The sequence below is a fragment of the Lissotriton vulgaris genome, chromosome 9 (genome assembly GCF_964263255.1).
Source record: "Lissotriton vulgaris chromosome 9, aLisVul1.2, whole genome shotgun sequence".
In the NCBI taxonomy this organism is placed as follows: domain Eukaryota; kingdom Metazoa; phylum Chordata; class Amphibia; order Caudata; family Salamandridae; genus Lissotriton; species Lissotriton vulgaris.
Window position 1 is genome coordinate 294155926 of NC_141697.1, and position 21271 is coordinate 294177196.

Sequence of the window (21271 nt, forward strand, 5' to 3'; positions counted from 1 at the left end):
CATACCTTACGGCATTGCTTCTAGTGTTTACTGCGTGTAAAACTGATGAATAGAAATATCAGAACTGTAATAAATTGCTGGCTTATCACACTTCTCCATCACTCACCCGAATATTTCCTATCATGTCCCTGGAGATGAAGTGATGCGCTTATCTAGCAAAATAATGCTTGCATAAACAAGCAATGCTGCATGATTAATCCTCAAATTACCTAAGAGATTTGCCACAATGTTATTAAATTATCTAAATCACAGAAATATAAAGATTTTCTCCTTTCGCTCTGGGCCTTAGACACTTCCATGCGGCCCTGCCTGTGAATTGGGCCGCCATGATGCATGGCAGCCATTAAGTATCCCATAGTCAGGCCACAGGAATATAGATCCCCGCAGAGACGCTAATTGAGTTGTTTCTAATAATGGGCAAATGTTTGAATATTGCTGCCGAGCCAGCATCGTCAATATTCGAGACCAGCAAATTCATAAAACAACTTTAGAACTCAAGTTGCCCCCTCACCTCGCTCCCCAGACAGCCCTTCGCCCACCATCTTAAATTAGGACAAATGAACGAGGCTCACACGCTCAGAGTAGGGATAAATTGTCAGTTCTGCAGAATTTCCGCCTCAGGGAAGCATATGCTAGCTGCGCGCGCAAGACACAGCACTGAACTCGCTAAACGGAAATACACTTGGGGGAGGGTGTATCTTCGTGTTCGCAGAGCAGCGCGAGGGTCACCTTCCTCATACATCCCATTTCTACTTTGAAAGATGTTTGCGTCTATCTTGTTAAAAAAGAAAAGGTTGACTAACATGGGTCATAGGATCAACGCCTGCGTGGCCACAGGGAACAGGTATGTGTCTGTTTCTAAGACATTGCTCTGTCTAACGTGCACGCACTTAACCTGGAAAATCCGAGTGTGCATCAGAGCCGTATCATGACTATGTGGGCTTGTGTAGGGCACAGCTGTGTGCTTATTTTTATGCGATTGTGCTATCTAAAACACACACAGAACGGCTCATTAACATTCCCGTTTCTAAGCTGTACTGTGAGCAGCGCGTGCACTTAAACAATTCCTGATATTCGCATATTTGCTTTAGTCAGTGCGATTATTCTTAACACAGGAAAAAAATGCTGTGCTCAGCGCCAGTCGTTTGCATTCATGATAGGGGCCGAGAAGTGCTAGTCAATAAGAGGAACTATATTTATTTGTGCGAAAGTGTCCCTAACTGTACACGAGGCTCACATGAGCATCAAAATCGCTTCACACGTTTCTTAGGCCTTTATGTGTCTTTCAGCCAGTCATTTCCATCCAATCACTGGTCTATTGTTGCCACTCACATTTTCAATCCGCCCTCTACAGCATGTGGCAATGGGTCAGCGCACTTCAGATATAGGGTATCTTCAAAGTGAGTGATGGCATACTGCTATCTCACAAGGAACACATCTGCATGCAAAGTAGTTCCCCTCAGTGGCAGGGACTTCTAAGGCAGTGTGTGCTTTTTGAGACCAACAAATATTATTTCTTTTAGCCAATATTTTTCATATTGGTTAGGGAAGAAAAAGAAGCAAGTATTGTGGCCGGGAATAATGGCGCACACAAACCTGTTAGGTAATGAGAAAGTAATGTCAATCAATCTTGTGAGATAAGTGTCCACACTTTATATGGTGCTCAGGAGGAGGAAGAGACACCCAATCTTCCTCTGCTGGAAGGGATTCCAAAGGTTATAGAGAAAATTCTCAAGAATGACAAGACACCTGATGCCACACAGGATCACTGTCTACAGATTCGGACACAATACCACATATGGCCCAAGGCTGCACTCCAGCCAGGGGGGGGGGGGGGGGGGGGCTACATGAGACGGATCTTACATTAAGACATCCTAGATTGGCTCGCTAATTATTGCCTATATTTCACTACTGCATCTATATCAAATAAGCCATGAATAAGTCTGCTGTGACAGATACAGTATAAGCTGAAACACGTATTATAAAGAACTGTTGACCCTGCTCGCAGGCAGGTCTCTCCCCACGCCACCACACGACCGCCAACTGTTTGGTGCTTGTGCTCTGCCGCCCGCCTTTTTTCCCACCGTTCCCGCTCCTCCTGCCTCTGCGTCCCGCCCCCCTGCTTCCCAATGGCCACCCTGCTCCTGCCTCCTCGCTGCTCCTCCCTCCCTCTCCCCCTCTTAAGGAGGCCGCGCAGTGGTGAAGGAGCGACCACTGACCCTGCTTGCAGGCAGGTCGCTTCCCACGCCACCACACGGCCGCCAGCTGCTTCGTGCCTGTTCTCTGCCGCCTGCCTTTTTTCCCGCCATTCCCGCTCCTTCCACAGCTACATCCCTGCAGCCCCACCCCCCTGCTTCCCATTGGCCACCCGCTCCCGTCTCCCACCTGCTCCTCCCTCCCTCTCCCCCTCTTAAGGAGGCTGCGCAGTGGTGAAGGAGAGAGCTCTGACCCTACTCGCAGGCAGGTCGCTCCCCACGTTACCAAACGGCCACCAGCTGCTTCGTACCTGTTCTCTGCCGCCCGCCTTTTTCCTGCATATTCCCGCTCCTCCCGCCACTGCATTCCTGGAGCCCGATCCCCCTGCTTCTTTTGGCCACCCCGCTCCCGCCTCCCAGCTGCTCCTCCCTCCCTCTCCCCTCTTATGGAGGACGCACAGCAGTCGCGCTCAGCGGGCGCGCCGGTGGCGCGCCGAAGGCACATCAAAGACAAGCCTTTCTGCGCCCGTCCGCACCTGGACCGCGCCCAGCGCCAGCACCCCTGGGCCCCGCGAATGCCACAACACCAGACTCCGATACGACGCCAGCACCCTCTACACACTTAATACCGGACGAAACCACACCTGTTTCCAAGCCGCCCCGAAACTGACTCACGGACCTTTCTCCTGCCACACCTGCAGCTCCACCTGTGACAGAACCACCATACCTCCTAAGACTGGACCCACCAACCTCCGCTGCATACTCCTCAACACCCGGTCAGCACGCAAACATGCCGTCGAGCTCTGGGATCTGCTCGACACCTCGGCCCCAGACGTGGCTTTCCTGACGAGACCTGGTGGAACGATTCCTTGGCACCTGACATCGCCATAGCCATCCCGGATGGCTACAAGATCACCGGCAGGGATTGCGCCAATGGAATCGGAGGAGGAATAGCCATCGTCCACAAGTCCACTCTCAAGGTCGCCACCCACGCAGACGACACTCTTAACATCGCTGAACACCTGCACTTCCGGATCCACACTGACCCCAACACCACCCTTAGAGGAACACTTGTTTACAGAACCCCCCGGACCCCGGGCTCAGTTCAGCGACTCCATCGTTGACCTCGCCAGCACCCACGCACTCACCTCCACAGACTACATCCTCCTCGGGGACCTGAATTTTCACCTCAAGAACAACAACGATGCAAACTCGGCCACCCTGATCGACAACCTCGCCAACCTTGGCCTTAGAAAACGCGTCAACGCACCCACCCACGCCGCCGGCCACACGCTGGACCCCGTCTTCTCCACCTGCACCCATGTTGCCTTCAACCACGCCACCAAACTCCACTGGACCGACCACCGCTGCATCCATTTCACCTTCAAGAAACCAACCACGCACCACCCCACTAAACAGCTACCTCGCCGCTGCTGGAGCAAAGTTCCTGGTTTTATATGAAATTGAATGTGACCATGATTTCATTATTGAATGCCTAAAGATCATACTCGAAGAAAATATATTTGAGTTCCGTGGCGACCTATTCCAGCAAACAAAGGGAGTTAGCATGGGTGCCTCTTGTGTGCCCACCATAGCCAACATATATGTGGCACATTTCGAACAAAAATACATCTTCAACGAGGTGGCTCCATTTTTTGAATCCGTTTTTTGTTGGTCAAGGTACATAGATGACATTATTTTCATTTGGGACGACAACGAGGATATTCTCCTTGAGTTTGTCTCATGGTTGAATCTATGTGACGAAAACTTAAAGTTTACGCCCCAAATCAGTAATGTCCAAGCGGATTTTTTGGATGTAACTATAAAACATGATGGTAGACAGTTGTTTGTAGACCTATATGTTAAACCTACAGCTCGTAACACACTGTTACATTTTAATAGTTTTCATCCAACTAATCAAAAAAGCAGCATCCCTTTTGGGCAGTTTCTTCGATTACGAAGAAACTGCACTAAACTTGAAGACTATGACCTGAGAGCAAAAGACATGAAGGATAAATTCATTCAAAGAGGCTACCCGCACCGGCTGGTTCGGGATGCCTACAAATGGGCAAGATTCTATGATTGGCAGCATATTTTATCAGGCTCCACTAAACCTAGAACAGACGATCTGGTCTTTGTTACACACCATTCAATTTTAAATGAACAGATTAGACAAACCATCTGTTCTTGTTGGCATTTACTAAATGTAAATAACAGTAAAGATGAAACATATCAAAAAACCAATGTTCGCATATGGAAAAAACAGAAACTTAAAAGATCTGATCGTCCGTTCTCGCATGCCCAATAAAACAAAGGAACCTATCCAGCGCAGCATTTCAGACATGACACCATTGGTTGGCAATTTTAAACGTGGCACTTGTATAGTATGCCCCTTGGCCATCCAAGCCAAAGAATTGCAATATCATGGACAAAAAATTGGAATCAGATGTATGAGCAACTGTAAAACAAAAAACATCATCTACCTACTGATCTGCCCATGTGAAAAAGGATATGTGGGAGAGACCTCTCGTTCCTTGAATGCCAGGCTAACAGAACATAGGTCTGCAATACGTACCCCCAAAATCAATTCTCCAATGGTAGCACATTTCCTCCAACACAACCACTCACCAGAAGATATAAAGTGGTTTATATTGGAGATAATAGATTCCAAGGAGGAAATTGACATTAACAAACTCAGGAAGAAACGTGAAGTGTTCTATATTTTCTTGTTAGACACAGTTCAAAATGGTTTGAATCAAGAAATACCCTGGGAAAATGCCATTGTTTAATTTCCTCTCAGTTAGAAAAAAACTGTAAATGATGAGTAATTTGCTATGTCTAAAGACACATGTACCTCTCTAGGTACTCCTTGGCTGGAGATGTCCAGCACAAATGTTAAATACATGCAAAGATGAGATAGACTCGTAAGGTTATGCTCAATTACACATACAGTTAAAAATAACCAATCCAAATTGGGTATAAATACATGCATCTATCTTGATAGTCATATTTTCTTTGTAATTTGCAACTTATGGATTATTCTTTGCCTATACAACGATATGCTCGTTATATAGGTTGATCTATATGCCTTGGGGTCTAGATATATTGTGGCTTCACGTTCAAAGCACTTTGGATCCCTCTTATACCATTTTGAAGTCTGATGTTATGATGCAGATGTATATTCTCCACCTTGTTTTTGTATCACAGAACCATAGAGAGGAAAGTTATATCTTTAACAAGTACATCATAGGGGCCATGATCCGCTATTTCTTGAGGGTCGAGGTGTCCTTAAATAATATTCGGCATGGTCCGCTGATCGATGCTTTATGTTTCTTGTATATTTAGTGCCTTTTGTCTTTACATTCCACCTTTAGGAGACATTGCAATAGCTCACACTATGGCACTGTTATCAATTCTGCATGTACAGTATCGTGTACGAACTATATTAAGCCTGGTGAGCTTATTTACCTCTCCTGGCGCACACTTCATGCATCTGTCTTGATTCCCTTCGATCCGCGTGGAAACGTGCTTACGTCCAGTACAAACCCTCTTGGCCCTGTGGTCAAATCAGTCAGCGGGCTTACTTCGTCGATGAGGTTCACGTGTGTGAAATCACTTTCTCACTTTTTGAATTCATTTGCAACTATTCCATTGGCTATTACCGACTTCCGGTCCACATATAAAGAATACGCTGGCGCTCGACTCGGTTCCCATAAAATTCCGGCATACCCGCTCGGAGCCAGCAGTACCAAGACGGAAGGCCACTCGTATGACAGTTATCTTCCTTTAAGGTAAATTGTGCGTGTTAGTGGCTCTGCCATACACAGCCCCCTCTCTCTCTTATCGGGACTAACTTTATGGGGAACATATAATTAGTTGACTAATCTTGGTCTTTTACAGGAAAATACAGTCGACTATAGCAAAACGGCAGCTGTCTAGCTACAATATGTAAGACTCGGCGGCAATTCTTATAATATCTAAATTCATCGACCCAGGACTCAGGTAATAACGTTGAAGCCTTTAAATTTGATCTTTACTGGGTCTCTAGGGAACAATACGCCATTACTTATCACATCAACCTAAATAGGTGCATATATTCGTTAATAGATAACCGCAATTGATCGTCTGAAGTTGGCTCGTTACAATAAACGTCTGAAGCTGGCTCCGCATTCGCTCAGGGACTTTCATGTGTAAGTTACAATAGTTGCCCTGTATACATGCAGGCACTTGCCTCCTTATAGTAAACCATGACTTGGTTTTTTATAATATGTCCCTTATACGTTTATCACACTTTATTTAGGAGGAGCCTCCCATATTTTCATTTTGAAGCCATATGCGACGGCTGCCTAATCTCATCTGGAATAATAGAACGCACTCCATCAAATTGAACCCCGTAGTAAGTGACTAGTTATTTACTCTACTATTCGAGAAATGCTGTTCGAAGATTAGCAATGTCTCTATGATGAGTGTCAACTATTAACATTGCTTAAACAGAAACCGTTTCATGAATCACCGATTATTTTACTTTCAGCTGCATTGAATTCTAACATATTTAGACGAAGGGTCTCTTTAGAGTTACTGCTGTATGAGATGAGAAGTGCCACCCAAACATCAGCAATATTTCTAGACCACGTGCCAATTGTTCATTTTGCCCAAGTAGAAAGCGGGTCTTTACCATCCATTTGGATAGAAAAATCCGTCATTAGGAATACCGACATATAGAGAAGAGGGCTCCATCTGAACCACTATCATACCAGGCCATTAGTTATTCCCTCGCATAAAGTCTACACTGTTTTCCTTTTTTTCTTTTCACCAGTTAGGCATTATAAGTGCTTATTAGCCCGGCAGTTCATTATCGTCATTGTCTCTTTAGTCATTATTCTTTCAGTTATACCTAAAAATATGTTTTTTCTTTTCTACAGACAATATCTTCATGATTTTATATCTAAGTCTGCTTTATTTATTGAGATATCTCGACTGAGCTGAAACTACAGTATATCACTATTCTCATCTCGTTTTTGGTAAGAATGATTTTACTTATTGATAAGGGAGATCAAAAGGAGGGAGGAAGAGGTAGTGCCGTGTGGCACCGAGGTGGGCACATCCTCCTCATGCAAATGTAACTGTAATCAAAAGGGTCCACCTCAAGGTTTTTTTTTTGTATGTATCCTGATGATTCTGGAATACACACATTTGTTTAAAATACCCCTCACACACCAAAAGGGCCCTTGGTGTCATGCTTCATCATCGGGGTCTTCCCGCCCGGCTGCCGGACAGGGCAGTGCTGCGACAAGCGACTACGCTGGAGCACCTTTTTAATGTGGGTGCTATGTGAGTGAATTGGAGTTAAGCATGGGCGAATTTTGCAAATCTCGCGTTAGCGAATTTTGCGGATTTGCGAACTCGCAATCCGCAAAATCCGCAAATTCTCGCGAATTTGCGTTTTTTTTTTTTTGTGTTTGCGCGGGTTTCTGCCAGTTTGCGAGGGTTTTGTACAATTTCGCAAAACGCGAACTTACCTGTCGGGTCGCAAGTTTCGCGAACTTGTTGTTTCTACGTGTCCAGCCTGTTTGGGACACTCTTCTTCATCACTGCCACTCTCTGTCACCACTGCCACTCTCTGACTACTCATGCCACCCTCTGGCCCACCCATGCCACCCTCTGTTTCATCACAGCACCCTCTGGTTGTCCAGTCAGTGTACATTATTGTGGCAACGCAAGCACACCTTCCCTGCCTCAAGTGACCTGAATTAATTTGGGGCTGATTAATGTGTCACAGAATATTTTTTTAGCTGGCACCTGCTTCCTTAGTGCTTCCTGATTAGTGATCTTTTGCACTTGCTAAGTGCTTTCATTGTTGCAAAATTAGTTACAACACCTGCCCTGTCCCAACTGACAATAATGAATTAGGGGCTGATTAATGGATTTGAACTTCCAGCCTGGCTCCTGCTTGTCTCCCTTAGCTGTAATTCAGGACCTTTGTGGCATATGTGTAACTATTCTGAGGTTCAGAGCAGGGTCACATAATAGTTGCAACTGGCAACTGAACTCTGGAGGGTCCCCTCAGGAAGCACTACAAGAAATGGCTACTAATGATGAGCCTGAACTTTTGAACCTGGTAAGTAGTTTCAGTTTTGCTAAGATCGTATTTCTGCAATTTTGCGCTTATTCTCGGGGCGCGAAGTTGTACTGGGAAGCCGCGAACTCACGCGAACAGTGCGAGCAAGCCATGAAATCCGCTGCTCGCGGATTTGCGGATTTTGCGGGAGATTCGCGAATCTCGCGCATTGCGAATTTACTGAAAATCCGCAAAATCCGCGAGCGAAACGGATTTTCCGCCCATGCTTAATTGGAGTGAGTGTTAGTGGGGTCAGGAGTGATATGAAGGTGATGTTAAAAAATACCTGGCCTAGTGATACAAAAACTATTTAATAAACACTGGATGGTATTGTTAAAAACGTGAAGTCGGAAAGGGTAAGCGGGGTTATGAGCTTACTTTCCTGTGTGGGTCGACATGTTTCGGGGCACCATACCCCTTCGTCAGGACCGGGGTAAGAGATCCCCCTGTCACTCACTAGAGAGTCGCCACAGTGGGTGTATTTACAAAAAAAGTGAAAAAAAGGGGGGCTATGTGTATGGATATAAAATTAATATTCTAATACACATCCCTTACTAACAAGATACTCATGTAGTATGCCTGAAAAGACAAGAGCACAGTATTATTAATGCGCGGATCCCAAAGCGCTATTAACTAAGTACCTGTAAAAAAAGGAACAAACAAACATATAGCTGTTGTCCATCCCTCGGAAAAACCAAGGGAGTGATCTGTACTTTTACAATGATAGTCACACACACAAACAGAAATCACACATTCCATACATGTATAGTGCAGAGAGGTTGGCTGTACATACTTATTATGATGAGGAACAGTGCCTCATGGGCCAACAGTAGATGGAAGGGAATTAGGGGGTCCAGCTGCAGGTGGGATAAAAAATGAAACAGAGATGCATATATAGAAGGTTCCTAAGAGTTATAACAATGGCACCCCATATGCCACTATTTTCTAGCCCTTCAATTCCTTCAGTGACATCAGTGATTTTAAGACCCAAGCAGCAGACCTGGAGTGCAAATTACTCAACAGAAACTATCCTAAGGCTATCATCAAGAAGGGCCAGAAGCGAGCCCGCAACAGTAACAGAGAGGCCCTGCTAGAAGAAACAGAGATCAAAGAACCTGACCCTAGACCCATCTGTGTTACAACATATAACACTAACTCAAACCACATCGCGAAAATTATTAACAAACATTGGAGAATGGTAGATTGCGGCAAACTAGATTTTCCAAAACCAATGTTCTCGCACAGGAGAGGCAAAAATCTGAAAGATATATTGGTCCACACAAGGCCTAGAACCACGGAGTGTAATGCCCCTGCCAGACTTTCGGAAATAGGAGGCCACCACCCGTGCGGTTCATGTACATCTTGTCAGTACACACAAAAAAGCCACACCATCATGTTCTCTAATCAAACCTCTTGGGAACAACGCTCCTTCACAAACTGTAACAGTCGCAACGTGGTTTATCTAATCACGTGTCCCTGTGGCAAGGAATACGTAGGGATGACGAGCAGACCAGTAAAAGTTCGTATGAACGAACACCGCAGCAATGTGCGCTGCAAAAAAACCACAACAAAAATGGCGACACACTATGTTATTGAGGGCCACATTATTCATGACCTGAAATGGACAGTCATTGAAGTCTTAAAAAATGACAGAAACTTACTAGAAAAGGAACAACGCTGGGTGCATCATCTAGGTACACATCGTACCGGACTGAATGATGATATACCCTGGTCTAGTCTAAATCCCTGATCAGTATTAAGAAATTATGGCTGCACAACCAGTTGTCGTTGTCTGTGTTTTCCCTAAGAGTTGCTGTTGAATAATGTTTTCCTATAACCTCATGACTTGTGCCCAATCTGCTGCCCCCTATGTGTCTGGTATCAAGTTTTACAACTTGAAGAATCACATCAACTTGCTGTCCCTGTACTTTTGTCCTAACAACACCACTGCTTCCATTTTTCGCTGTATCATCAATCCACCTTAAATTATTGTTTTCTATAAACTTTTGTGACCCTGTAGACCCCGAACAACACTGGCATCGGGCGACCAGGTGCACTATTTAGTTACGGGTTGGCTCCAGCTTTGCGGGGCACACTGGGCATGCGCGGAGTCGGAATACACTTCTCCGCGCACGCTCAGTCTGCGCCGCGCTTGTTCGCGCATGCTCGGTTTCCGCCGGGCGTCGCGGCGCATGCGCGGTGCAGGAACACTGCACCGTCCACCACGGCGGCCGCACCCATTTAGAGATTGAAGCTCCCTATCCTTCTTCCGATACTATTTATTTTATAAAAACAATGCCTTACGACACAAAGACTATGGGGGATCTTTCAACCCAGCCCTTCACTCCATATGAAACCTCTGGAGGCGAAGAGCTTAAAATAGCCACCACAATAACCAGATCCCGACACTCCATCTGTTCTAGTACAGGTGTCGGACATCGGCAATCAGACCCACCCCACTTAACCAATTATCACAGCTACTTAAACTCCCGCCCCCACCTCCATCCTCATTACCACGGAGGCCACGGACGGAGGAGGATGCACAACGAGGCTGGGGGTTGAGTAAGTACGGCATAGCCGAATTGAAGGACTAGAAAATAGTGGCATATGGGGTGGCATTGTTATAACTCTTAGGAACCTTCTACATATGCATCTCTGTTTCATTTTTTATCCCACCTGCAGGTGGACCCCCTAATACCCTTCCATCTACTGTTGGCCCATGAGGCACTGTTCCTCATCATAATAAGTATGTACAGCCAACCTCTCTGCACTATACATGTATGGAATGTGTGATTTCTGTTTGTGTGTGTGACTATCATTGTAAAAGTACAGATCACTCCCTTGGTTTTTCAGAGGAATGGACAACAGCTATATGTTTGTTTGTTCCTTTTTTTACAGGTACTTAGTTAATAGCGCTTTGGGATCCGCGCAATAATAATACTGTGCTCTTGTCTTTTCAGGCATACTACATGAGTATCTTGTTAGTAAGGGATGTGTATTAGAATATTAATTTTATATCCATACACAGAGTCCCCTTTTTTTTTCTTCACTTTTTTTGTAAATACACCCATTGTGGCGACTCTCTAGTGAGTGACAGGGGGATCTCTTACCCCGGTCCTGACGAAGGGGCATGGCGCCCCGAAACATGTCGACCCACACAGGAAAGTAAGCTCATAACCCCGCTTACCCTTTCCGACTTCACGTTTTTAACAATACCAGCCGGTGTTTATTAAATAGTTTTTGTATCACTAGGCCAGGTATTTTTTAACATCACCTTCATATCACTCCTGACCACACTGACACTCACTCCAATTCACTCACATAGCACCCACATTAAAAAGGTGCTCCAGCGTAGTCGCTTGTCGCAGCACTGCCCCGTCCGGCAGCTGGGCGGGAAGATCCCGATGATGAAGCATGACACCAAGGGCCCTATTGGTGTGTGAGGGGTATTTTAAATAAATGTGTGTATTCCAGAATCATCAGGATACATACAAAAAAAAAACCTTGAGGTGGACCCTTTTGATTACGTTTACTTATACCCATCAATGGCGGAATCAACCTGTTAGGTCACAGCTGCCCTTATGTGATATAATTGTCATGCTGACCTCTCCACGAGCTTAGATGTACAGTAAACACGAATTAGCTAATTCCATTAGGACATTTTTAATAAAATTCTGTTGTAAATATGTATTGAAAACCATATATTTTTGTATTTTTCTATTATGTGTGTATATAGATGTATATATCTTTGTAAGAAATCTGTCTTTCTCCTTTTTCCTATTCTAACATTTTTCATTATGTGAAGCTAGACATCATTAAGTGGAATGTTTATTGAGACGACGCCATGCTGTAATGTATCAGGTTACGTATGCTACATGTGTGTATATATATGCTACTTTGTTTTTTCTGAAATACCTGTATATATCGTTTTATTCTATAGATGACAGGCACTCGTACCGTATCATTTATATTGATATTATATGTTTTGTAGAGTAGTGGACGGCTACCTGAGGAAGGCATGTTTGCTGAAACGCACGTTGTAGACATCTGCCGCACTGCCTGAGTCAACGTTTTTCGTCTATCACAAAGGATTTGTATATATTTATGTCTGTGTATGAATTTATTCACATGTAATACCTTGGATCTCCAAATACAGAATCAAATCATTGTATGATCTACTCGAATATCAACTCTATAAAATTTGAAAAAAAGAAAAAATAATTGTTTAAAAAAAAATATATATATATATTGACCAATATTACTGTTTTTTTGCCTATGATACCATGTAGAGCGCCTGTCTTATATATTTGTCTATATCTCAGACAACAAAGGGTATTTCTTAGGATAGAATGGTCTATAAACAGTTTCTAGCTATAACTTTCTCTCATGTGTTTATTTCCCTATGTTATAGCTAGTTTAACTATAGGGGTCCCTTGTTTTCTAAACAGCAAAGTCACCGAAGACCAGCTGATCACCACCCTCGCCCAAAACCCACCCACCGACCCTACAAACACAGACACCGCAGCCCGCAATCTCAGGCAGTGGATCAACGACTGCGCTAACACCCTTGACCCACTCAAGAAACCCTCCAATAACCATGCCAGCAAGAGAGCCACCTGGTTCACCTACGAGCTACAGACCTCCAAACGCGCATGCTGGAAACTGGAGAAGATATGGCTCCACGAATGCACTCCGGACAACCTTCCAGCCCACAAGGACGCCACCCGCAGACATCACCACCTCATCAGATTAGCAAAGAGATCCTCCTTCAAAGACAGCTTGGATAATAACGCACATGACAGCATAGAGCTCTTCAGCATCGTAAAGGAACTCTCCAACCCCAGCGCCAACACCAACGACATACCGCCCTCACAAGAACTGTCCAACTCACTAGCCATCTTCTTCCACCGCAGGATCGCTGACATCCATGACAGCTTCAACACCATGAAAGCCCCTACTATGCCAGACCCCACCTCCCCTGTGAACACCACCAGTGCCAACTGCCTGACCTTCTGGTCCAATGCCAAGGACGACGAGACACGCAAGGTCATGAACTCCGTCCACTCAGGATCTCTGTCAGACCCGTATCCACACCACGTATTCAACAAAGCAGACGCAGCCATCGCACCCCAACTATGGAAGGTCATCAACATCTCCTTCGAAACAGAGACATTCCCGGAAAGCTGGAAACACGCCGAAATCAATACCCTCCTCAAGAAGCCCAAGGCGGACTCCAAGGACCTCAAGAACTTCCGGCCCATCTCCCTGCTCTCGTTCCCGGCGAAGGTCATCAAGAAAATCGTCAACATGCAACTGGCCCGCCACCTGGTAGACAACAACATCTTGGACCCGTCCCAGTCCGGGTTCAGATGAAACCACAGCACAGCGACAGACCTCATTGCCGCCACAGACGACATCAGGCGCCAACTAGACAACGGCGAAACATTAGCCCTCATCCTCCTGGACCTGTCAGCCGCCTTCGACATGGTCTGCCATTGCACTCTAAAGACACACCTCCTAGAAGCCGGAATCTAAGAGAAGGCCCTTGACTGGACCACGTCCTTCCTCTCCAGCAGAACCCAGAGCTTCCGCCTCCCGCCCTTCCGATCCGAAGCCACCAACATCATCTGCGGCGTCCCCCAGAGCTCATCCCTCAGCCCGACGCTGTTCAACGTCTACATGGCCCCCGCTCACACTGAAATGTAACTACTGTTTGTTAATGCTTTTTCTTTTTTCATGCTTTGAAATGATTAGTCTGTGTTACAAAGATAAGTTATCTTTGTTGTCAAATTAATTATCGCAGGCATGAGCAGAACACGTCACTAATTACAACTGTACTCTTATCGCGGTAAGTTTCGATCTGATTGAAAGGCCTATAGATATTTCTCCGATATAATGAGCTAGCTGATTAAACAAGCATTGGCCATACCAATAGGTTGCGCCGTGTAGTGGAGTTTAGTGCGTGGATAGTAGCGAGGAGTAGTGTTAGGTAGTAGGTTAAAGTGTTGTTAATTGTTGTGGAGGAAGTATAGTGTTATAGAGCAGATTATAGTTTTAGAATTTAGTATAGAGGTGTAAAGGGTTTTGTTTCTTAGTGTTGTGAAGTGGTGTAGGGTATATTGTAGCACTGTGTTGTGTAGAGTGTTATAAAGTATAGTGAAAGTATAGTGGTGTGTAGTATATTGGTATAGTTTGTAATAGTGTAATGAGCATTTGTTTTGAGTAAAGTGGTGTATATAGAGCATACTACCCCTGACGAGGCTTGGAAGCACTTTAAGCCGGGCTGCATGCTGCCTCAGAACCCAAGGTTAAAGGTTAGTTTAGTGTTATTGGTTACTGTTAGTAATTGGGATACGTTTTGTGCACTGAAAGCAAACCATTCAATGTAGTCATTTCATTTTTTTTGATGGTGTACTAAAGTAACAGAGGTTGGTTCTGATGGATTGTGTACAGCCCCCTGCTGACACGGTTAGATCTTGTGCTGTTACTGAAGGACAAACACTGGATAAATTGTAAAAGCATGTACTACTCCTATGTAAGCATGGGCGAATTTTGCGAATCTCGCGTTCGCGAATTTTGCGGATTTGCGAACTCGCAATCCGCAAAATCCGCGAATTCTCGCGAATTTGCGGATTTTTTTTTGTGTTCGCGCGGGTTTCTGCCAGTTCGCGAGGGTTTTGTAAAATTTCGCAAAACGCGAACTTACCTGTCGGGTCGCAAGTTTCGCGAACTTGTTGTTTCTACGTGTCCAGCCTGTTTGGGACACTCTTCTTCATCACTGCCACTCTCTGTCACCACTGCCACTCTCTGACTACTCATGCCATCCTCTGGCCCACCCATGCCACCCTCTGTTTCATCACAGCACCCTCTGGTTGTCCAGTCAGTGTACATTATTGTGGCAACGCAAGCACACCTTCCCTGCCTCAAGTGACCTGAATTAATTTGGGGCTGATTAATGTGTCACAGAATATTTTTTTAGCTGGCACCTGCTTCCTTAGTGCTTCCTGATTAGTGATCTTTTGCACTTGCTAAGTGCTTTCATTGTTGCAAAATTAGTTACAACACCTGCCCTGCCCCAACTGACAATAATGAATTAGGGGCTGATTAATGGATTTGAACTTCCAGCCTGGCTCCTGCTTGTCTCCCTTAGCTGTAATTCAGGACCTTTGTGGCATATGTGTAACTATTCTGAGGTTCAGAGCAGGGTCACATAATAGTTGCAACTGGCAACTGAACTCTGGAGGGGCCCCTCAGGAAGCACTACAGGAAATGGCTACTAATGATGAGCCTGAACTTTTGAACCTGGTAAGTAGTTTCAGTTTTGCTAAGATTGTATTTCTGCAATTTTGTGCTTATTCGCGGGGCGCGAAGTTGTACTGGGAAGCCGCGAACTCACGCGAACAGTGCGAGCAAGCCATGAAATCCGCTGCTCGCGGATTTGCGGATTTTGCGGGAGATTCGCGAATCTCGCGGATTGCGAATTTACCGAAAATCCGCAAAATCCGCGAGCAAAATGGATTTTCCGCCCATGCTTACTCCTATGTGTATGGGGTGATGAAGCGTTACTCACATAGATAGCAAGCAATATGTGTATGGAGGCACCTAACATTTGGGCTTCACATGACATATGCCTAAGTTACAACAAAGCTTTGCAGGTTGACTCAGATTTTCAAACATTGGTATCAGTGATAGATTGTGTTACCTTGTTATAAAGAACTCCTATGATTAAGCTAACAGCACACTAATCCTGTTTATAAAGCCTTTGGGTAATTTGGCATGTAAAACACAACATTACAAATACAAATATCACAGTAAACTAGTACAGAATGTGTGTGTGTGTGTATGTTGAAACACCATTTTGCGAGGAGCAGATGGCCGGCCAGGGGGGTGATGGCGTCCAGAGACAGGATGAATGGCTGGGGTTCAAGTCCCTCATTTGTTCCTCCCAGTTACTGGTGAGTAAGAGTTCAACTACTGCAGCATCCTCTAGAGTAAATATTTTCACAATAGAAGCATGTGCTTCTTACAGCTTCTTTCTCTTACCAGCGCATGCTTCTTTTACACTCAGACACATACACACACACCACAAAGAGACAAATGTAAACAAAGTGACAGAGGAACACACAGACATATGCACACAATCACAGATGCATTTAAAAACCGGAATCACACAAGCCCACACAGACTCGGACACAGGCAAAGGGAAACAAAAACCTGAACACAAGCGACAACGCCACTGGATACTGACACATGCACAACTTCAGACTCTTATGATTAGAGGGGCGAGCAGACACTGTGAAAAATACAGCACCATATGGGGTCTGCTTACTTGCCATGTCATTGCCAGTGGGGGACGCTCTGAGAGGGGTTCTTGAGAAGCGGGTGCTGGAATACAACCCACAGCTGAACACAAGACAGAACAAACAGATGGACACTAGAAGGAACCCTGAGGTTGCGATGCACAGACAGGAGGGGCCATTGCACGCTGTAACTTATTCAAAAGATCTGAAAAATTCAGATCCAGAGAACCTGGCTAACTTCTGGAACATGACACCTTAAGGTCTGTTTCAGAAACAGGGAAAGAAAACTTTTTCTTTATAGTTCCCTCACTCACCGGAGTTTCCTCACGGTGACATGCTTCATCATTGGGGCTTCTCAACCCAGCTGCGGGTTGAGGCGTGCTGCTACTATCCCGATTGCGAAGGAGCACTTTTATCTGAAGACTATGTGTCGTGTAATGTGAGAGAAAGGGGAAAATGAAGTGGAGTGAAAGAAATTAAAAATATCCTACTAGTGGGCTAAACTAACTTTATTCAGGCCCCTAATGGATATATTAAAAATGGGGTGATTTACTAGGAAAACAGGCTCTATTATGGAACACAGTGCCTAGTAAGCGTGTCAACTAGTTTCGAGCTGTACCCCACAGCTCTTCCTCAGGACTACAACAGGGTCCAGCCCTGTGAGTACCACTCCAAAACAAAAAACAAATAGGGAAAGGTATGCCTATATTAATATTTGAATATACATACTCTTTTCTTTGCAATTCATTGGTAAATCTGTGAAGAAAAAATACTTCCAATGTTAATGGTACAATATCCATTTATCCAATGATGTTATCAGAAATCAAGAATAGCATTTTCCATTAAAATGGTGTCTCAATGAACTCCTTAGTGGTAGTGTATATACACCTTCACCCATTTCACACACACACTTTTCAAAACCGAGTGGTCCCCATATCTAAAGGAGCACCCTACGTGCATTATCTGTGGCTATGTTTTAAAGTAAGCAACACACTTGTGGCATGGTCTGTGGGTCCAACACATAACAAAACGGACAAACCAAACATACAGAGGGAAAATTCATACTTTTTAAAAGGTTTCACTGAACCTCATGGTCAATCGCGGGAAGGGCATATATCCCCGTAATTACCTAGTGGTAGAATAATTAGAAACAGTTATAGGTTCCAAAATATTTGAGTATCGGAGCCACACGCGCTTCGAAAAACGCGTGGTGATTGTAACTTTTCTATTCAAATAACTAGGGTAGATCTTACTTGTTACGAGGTGTTGTCTCGGCGGTAAACCTACTCGGCTCCCCTTGAGACTGGCGATCGCTTTCTCATGCTGGGAGAAGTGAGTATTAAACTTCCCCAGTGCTCGTCTTGCTTCCGGGTATGGAGCTAGACCGCGTATGTAATTCAAAGATGGCCGCTCGTATTGGAACCAGACGGCGGCCATCTTTGAATTATCGGGTTGAATATCCGATCGGTACAGTACTATATGGGCATCTAAGGAACATCGGAGATTGAACCTATATAAATAAAGGGGTTGTAAAACTGATTGTCACATTTGGTACACATCCTGATGTTATGATCTAAGCTAGATTGCAAAACAGATATTGTAATGAATGCCAGCTAGTCTTAGTAACCATTAGCTAGAATGGGGAGCATCACTAACCTTTGTGTATTAGGCAGATCTATGTATGGTGGTGCTAAACTTCTTGTTATTTTATTGTGCAGTAAGAGCTACTCATTTCAAGGAATGAGGTAATACTAGCTTTTGGGGCTTGTGTTGATTCAAAACCAGATTGATACTGTATTATAAAAATGTTTTTAAATAAACATAGGGAGTTCAGAGATCAGGTTGAAAAGGCCGAAAAAGACCTATCGCAAAATATTATTTTAAAATGGTAATCGTTATGAACAATGTATAAAGGAAACTTACGAAATGTTCAGAAGCTCATTGTTTTTAAACACATAAAGGTCTTAATCTCTCTTCCATGGATATTTTTACAGGGTGGATTCTGCTAATAGTAAACACAGTTTTTGAGTTGTCTGGAGTAGTATATATGATAACCTGCAACTGCCAACTGCACTACATTGGAATGACAACGAGAAAAGCGAGCACCAGGATAGTTGAACACAGAAGTAATATCAGACGGAAGAGAATTACAACAAAAATGATATCCCACTTCATTGAATGTAATCATACGCCCAACGATATGAAATGGGTAATTCTTGAAAGACTGTACGGACAGGATAATTTGGAACAGCGCCTCCTGAACAAAGAACAACGTTGGGTGTATAAGCTGAAAACAGACACCCAAGGCCTAAATGATACCATCCGATGGGGCCTTCTGGCGAGATAAGGGTAAACAACTCAAAAACTGTGTTTACTATTAGCAGAATCCACCCTGTAAAAATATCCATGGAAGAGAGATTAAGACCTTTATGTGTTTAAAAACAATGAGCTTCTGAACATTTCGTAAGTTTCCTTTATACATTGTTCATAACGATTACCATTTTAAAATAATATTTTGCGATAGGTCTTTTTCGGCCTTTTCAACCTGATCTCTGAACTCCCCATGTTTATTTAAATTTTTTTTTTATAATACAGTATCAATCTGGTTTTGAATCAACACAAGCCCCAAAAGCTAGTATTACCTCATTCCTAGAAATGAGTAGCTCTTACTGCACAATAAAATAACAAAAAGTTTAGCACCACCATACATAGATCTGCCTAATACACAAAGGTTAGTGATGCTCCCCATTCTAGCTAATGGTTACTAAGACTAGCTGGCATTCATTACAATATCTGTTTTGCCATCTAGCTTAGATCATAACATCAGGATGTGTACCAACTGTGACAATCAGTTTTACAACCCCTTTATTTATATAGGTTCAATCTCCGATGTTCCTTAGATGCCCATATAGTACTGTACCGATCGGATATTCAACCCGATAATTCAAAGATGGCCGCCGTCTGGTTCCAATACGAGTGGCCATCTTTGAATTACATACGCGGTCTAGCTCCATACCCGGAAGCAAGACGAGCACTGGGGAAGTTTAATACTCACTTCTCCCAGCATGAGAAAGCGATCGCCGGTCTCAAGGGGAGCCGAGTAGGTTTACCGCCGAGACAACACCTCGTAACAAGTAAGATCTACCCTAGTTATTTGAATAGAAAAGTTACAATCACCACGCGTTTTTTGAAGCGCGTGTGGCTCCGATACTCAAATATTTTGGAATCTATAACTGTTTCTAATTATTCTACCACTAGGTAATTACGGGGATATATGCCCTTCCCGCGATTGACCATGAGGTTCAGTGAAACCTTTTAAAAAGTATGAATTTTCCCTCTTTATGTTTGTTTTGTCCGTTTTGTTATGTGTTGGACCCACAGACCATGCCACAAGTGTGTTGCTTACTTTAAAACATAGCCACAGATAATGCACGTAGGGTGCTCCTTTAGATATGGGGACCACTCGGTTTTGAAAAGTGTGTGTGTGAAATGGGTGAGGGTGTATATACACTACCACTAAGGAGTTCATTGAGACACCATTTTAATGGAAAATGCTATTCTTGATTTCTGATAACATCATTGGATAAATGGATATTGTACCATTAACTTTGGAAGTATTTTTTCTTCACAGATTTACCAGTGAATTGCAAAGAAAAGAGTATGTATATTCAAATATTAATATAGGCATACCTTTCACTATTTGTTTTTTGTTTTGGAGTGGTACTCACAGGGCTGGACCCTGTTGTAGTCCTGAAGAAGAGCTGTGGGGTACAGCTCGAAACTAGTTGACACGCTTACTAGGCACTGTGTTCCATAATAGAGCCGGTTTTCCTAGTAAATCACCCCATTTTTAATATATCCATTAGGGGCCTGAATAAAGTTAGTTTAGCCCACTAGTAGGATATTTTTAATTTCTTTCACTCCACTTCATTTTCCCCTTTCTCTCACATTACACGACACATAGTCTTCAGATAAAAGTGCTCCTTCGCAATCGCGATAGTCGCAGCATGCCTCAACCCGCAGCTGGGTTGAGAAGCCCCAATGATGAAGCATGTCACCGTGAGGAAACTCCGGTGAGTGAGGGGACTATAAAGAAAAAGTTTTCTTTCCCTGTTTCTGAAACAGACCTTAAGGTGTCATGTTCCAGAAGTTAGCCAGGTTCTCTGGATCTGAATTTTTCAGATCTTTTGAATAAGTTTTGCAGTGGAGGGCGAACCTGGCTGATCTCTCCCTCTACCTCCCCCTGTTTAGTATTTCATTGCACGCTGTGCCAGAAAAAAGATTGAACCCATTGCGATGGCCAACAAAAAGGATCCCTTTTTGAAAATGCCTGGGAGGGAACTAAGCATGGGCTGAAAATCCGCTCCGTTCGCGGAATTTGCGGATTTTTGGCAAATTTGCGGTCCGCGAATTGCACGAATTTACCCAAAAATCCGCAATTCGCAAGCTGGCGGATTGTTTTGCTTGGTCGCGCTTGAAAAAAACAATCTCGCATGCGCGGCATTGACTTCCTGTGATTCTGAGTTCGCAGAGTTGTTTTTCCTCCTGGTTTGCGTGGGCTGCACCATTTTGGATCTTGCTGCGTGATCGCGCAAGAGTTTTTCGACCGCGAGTACGTCATCGCAGCCCGCTGTCTTGCACAGCGAGAGTTTGACAAC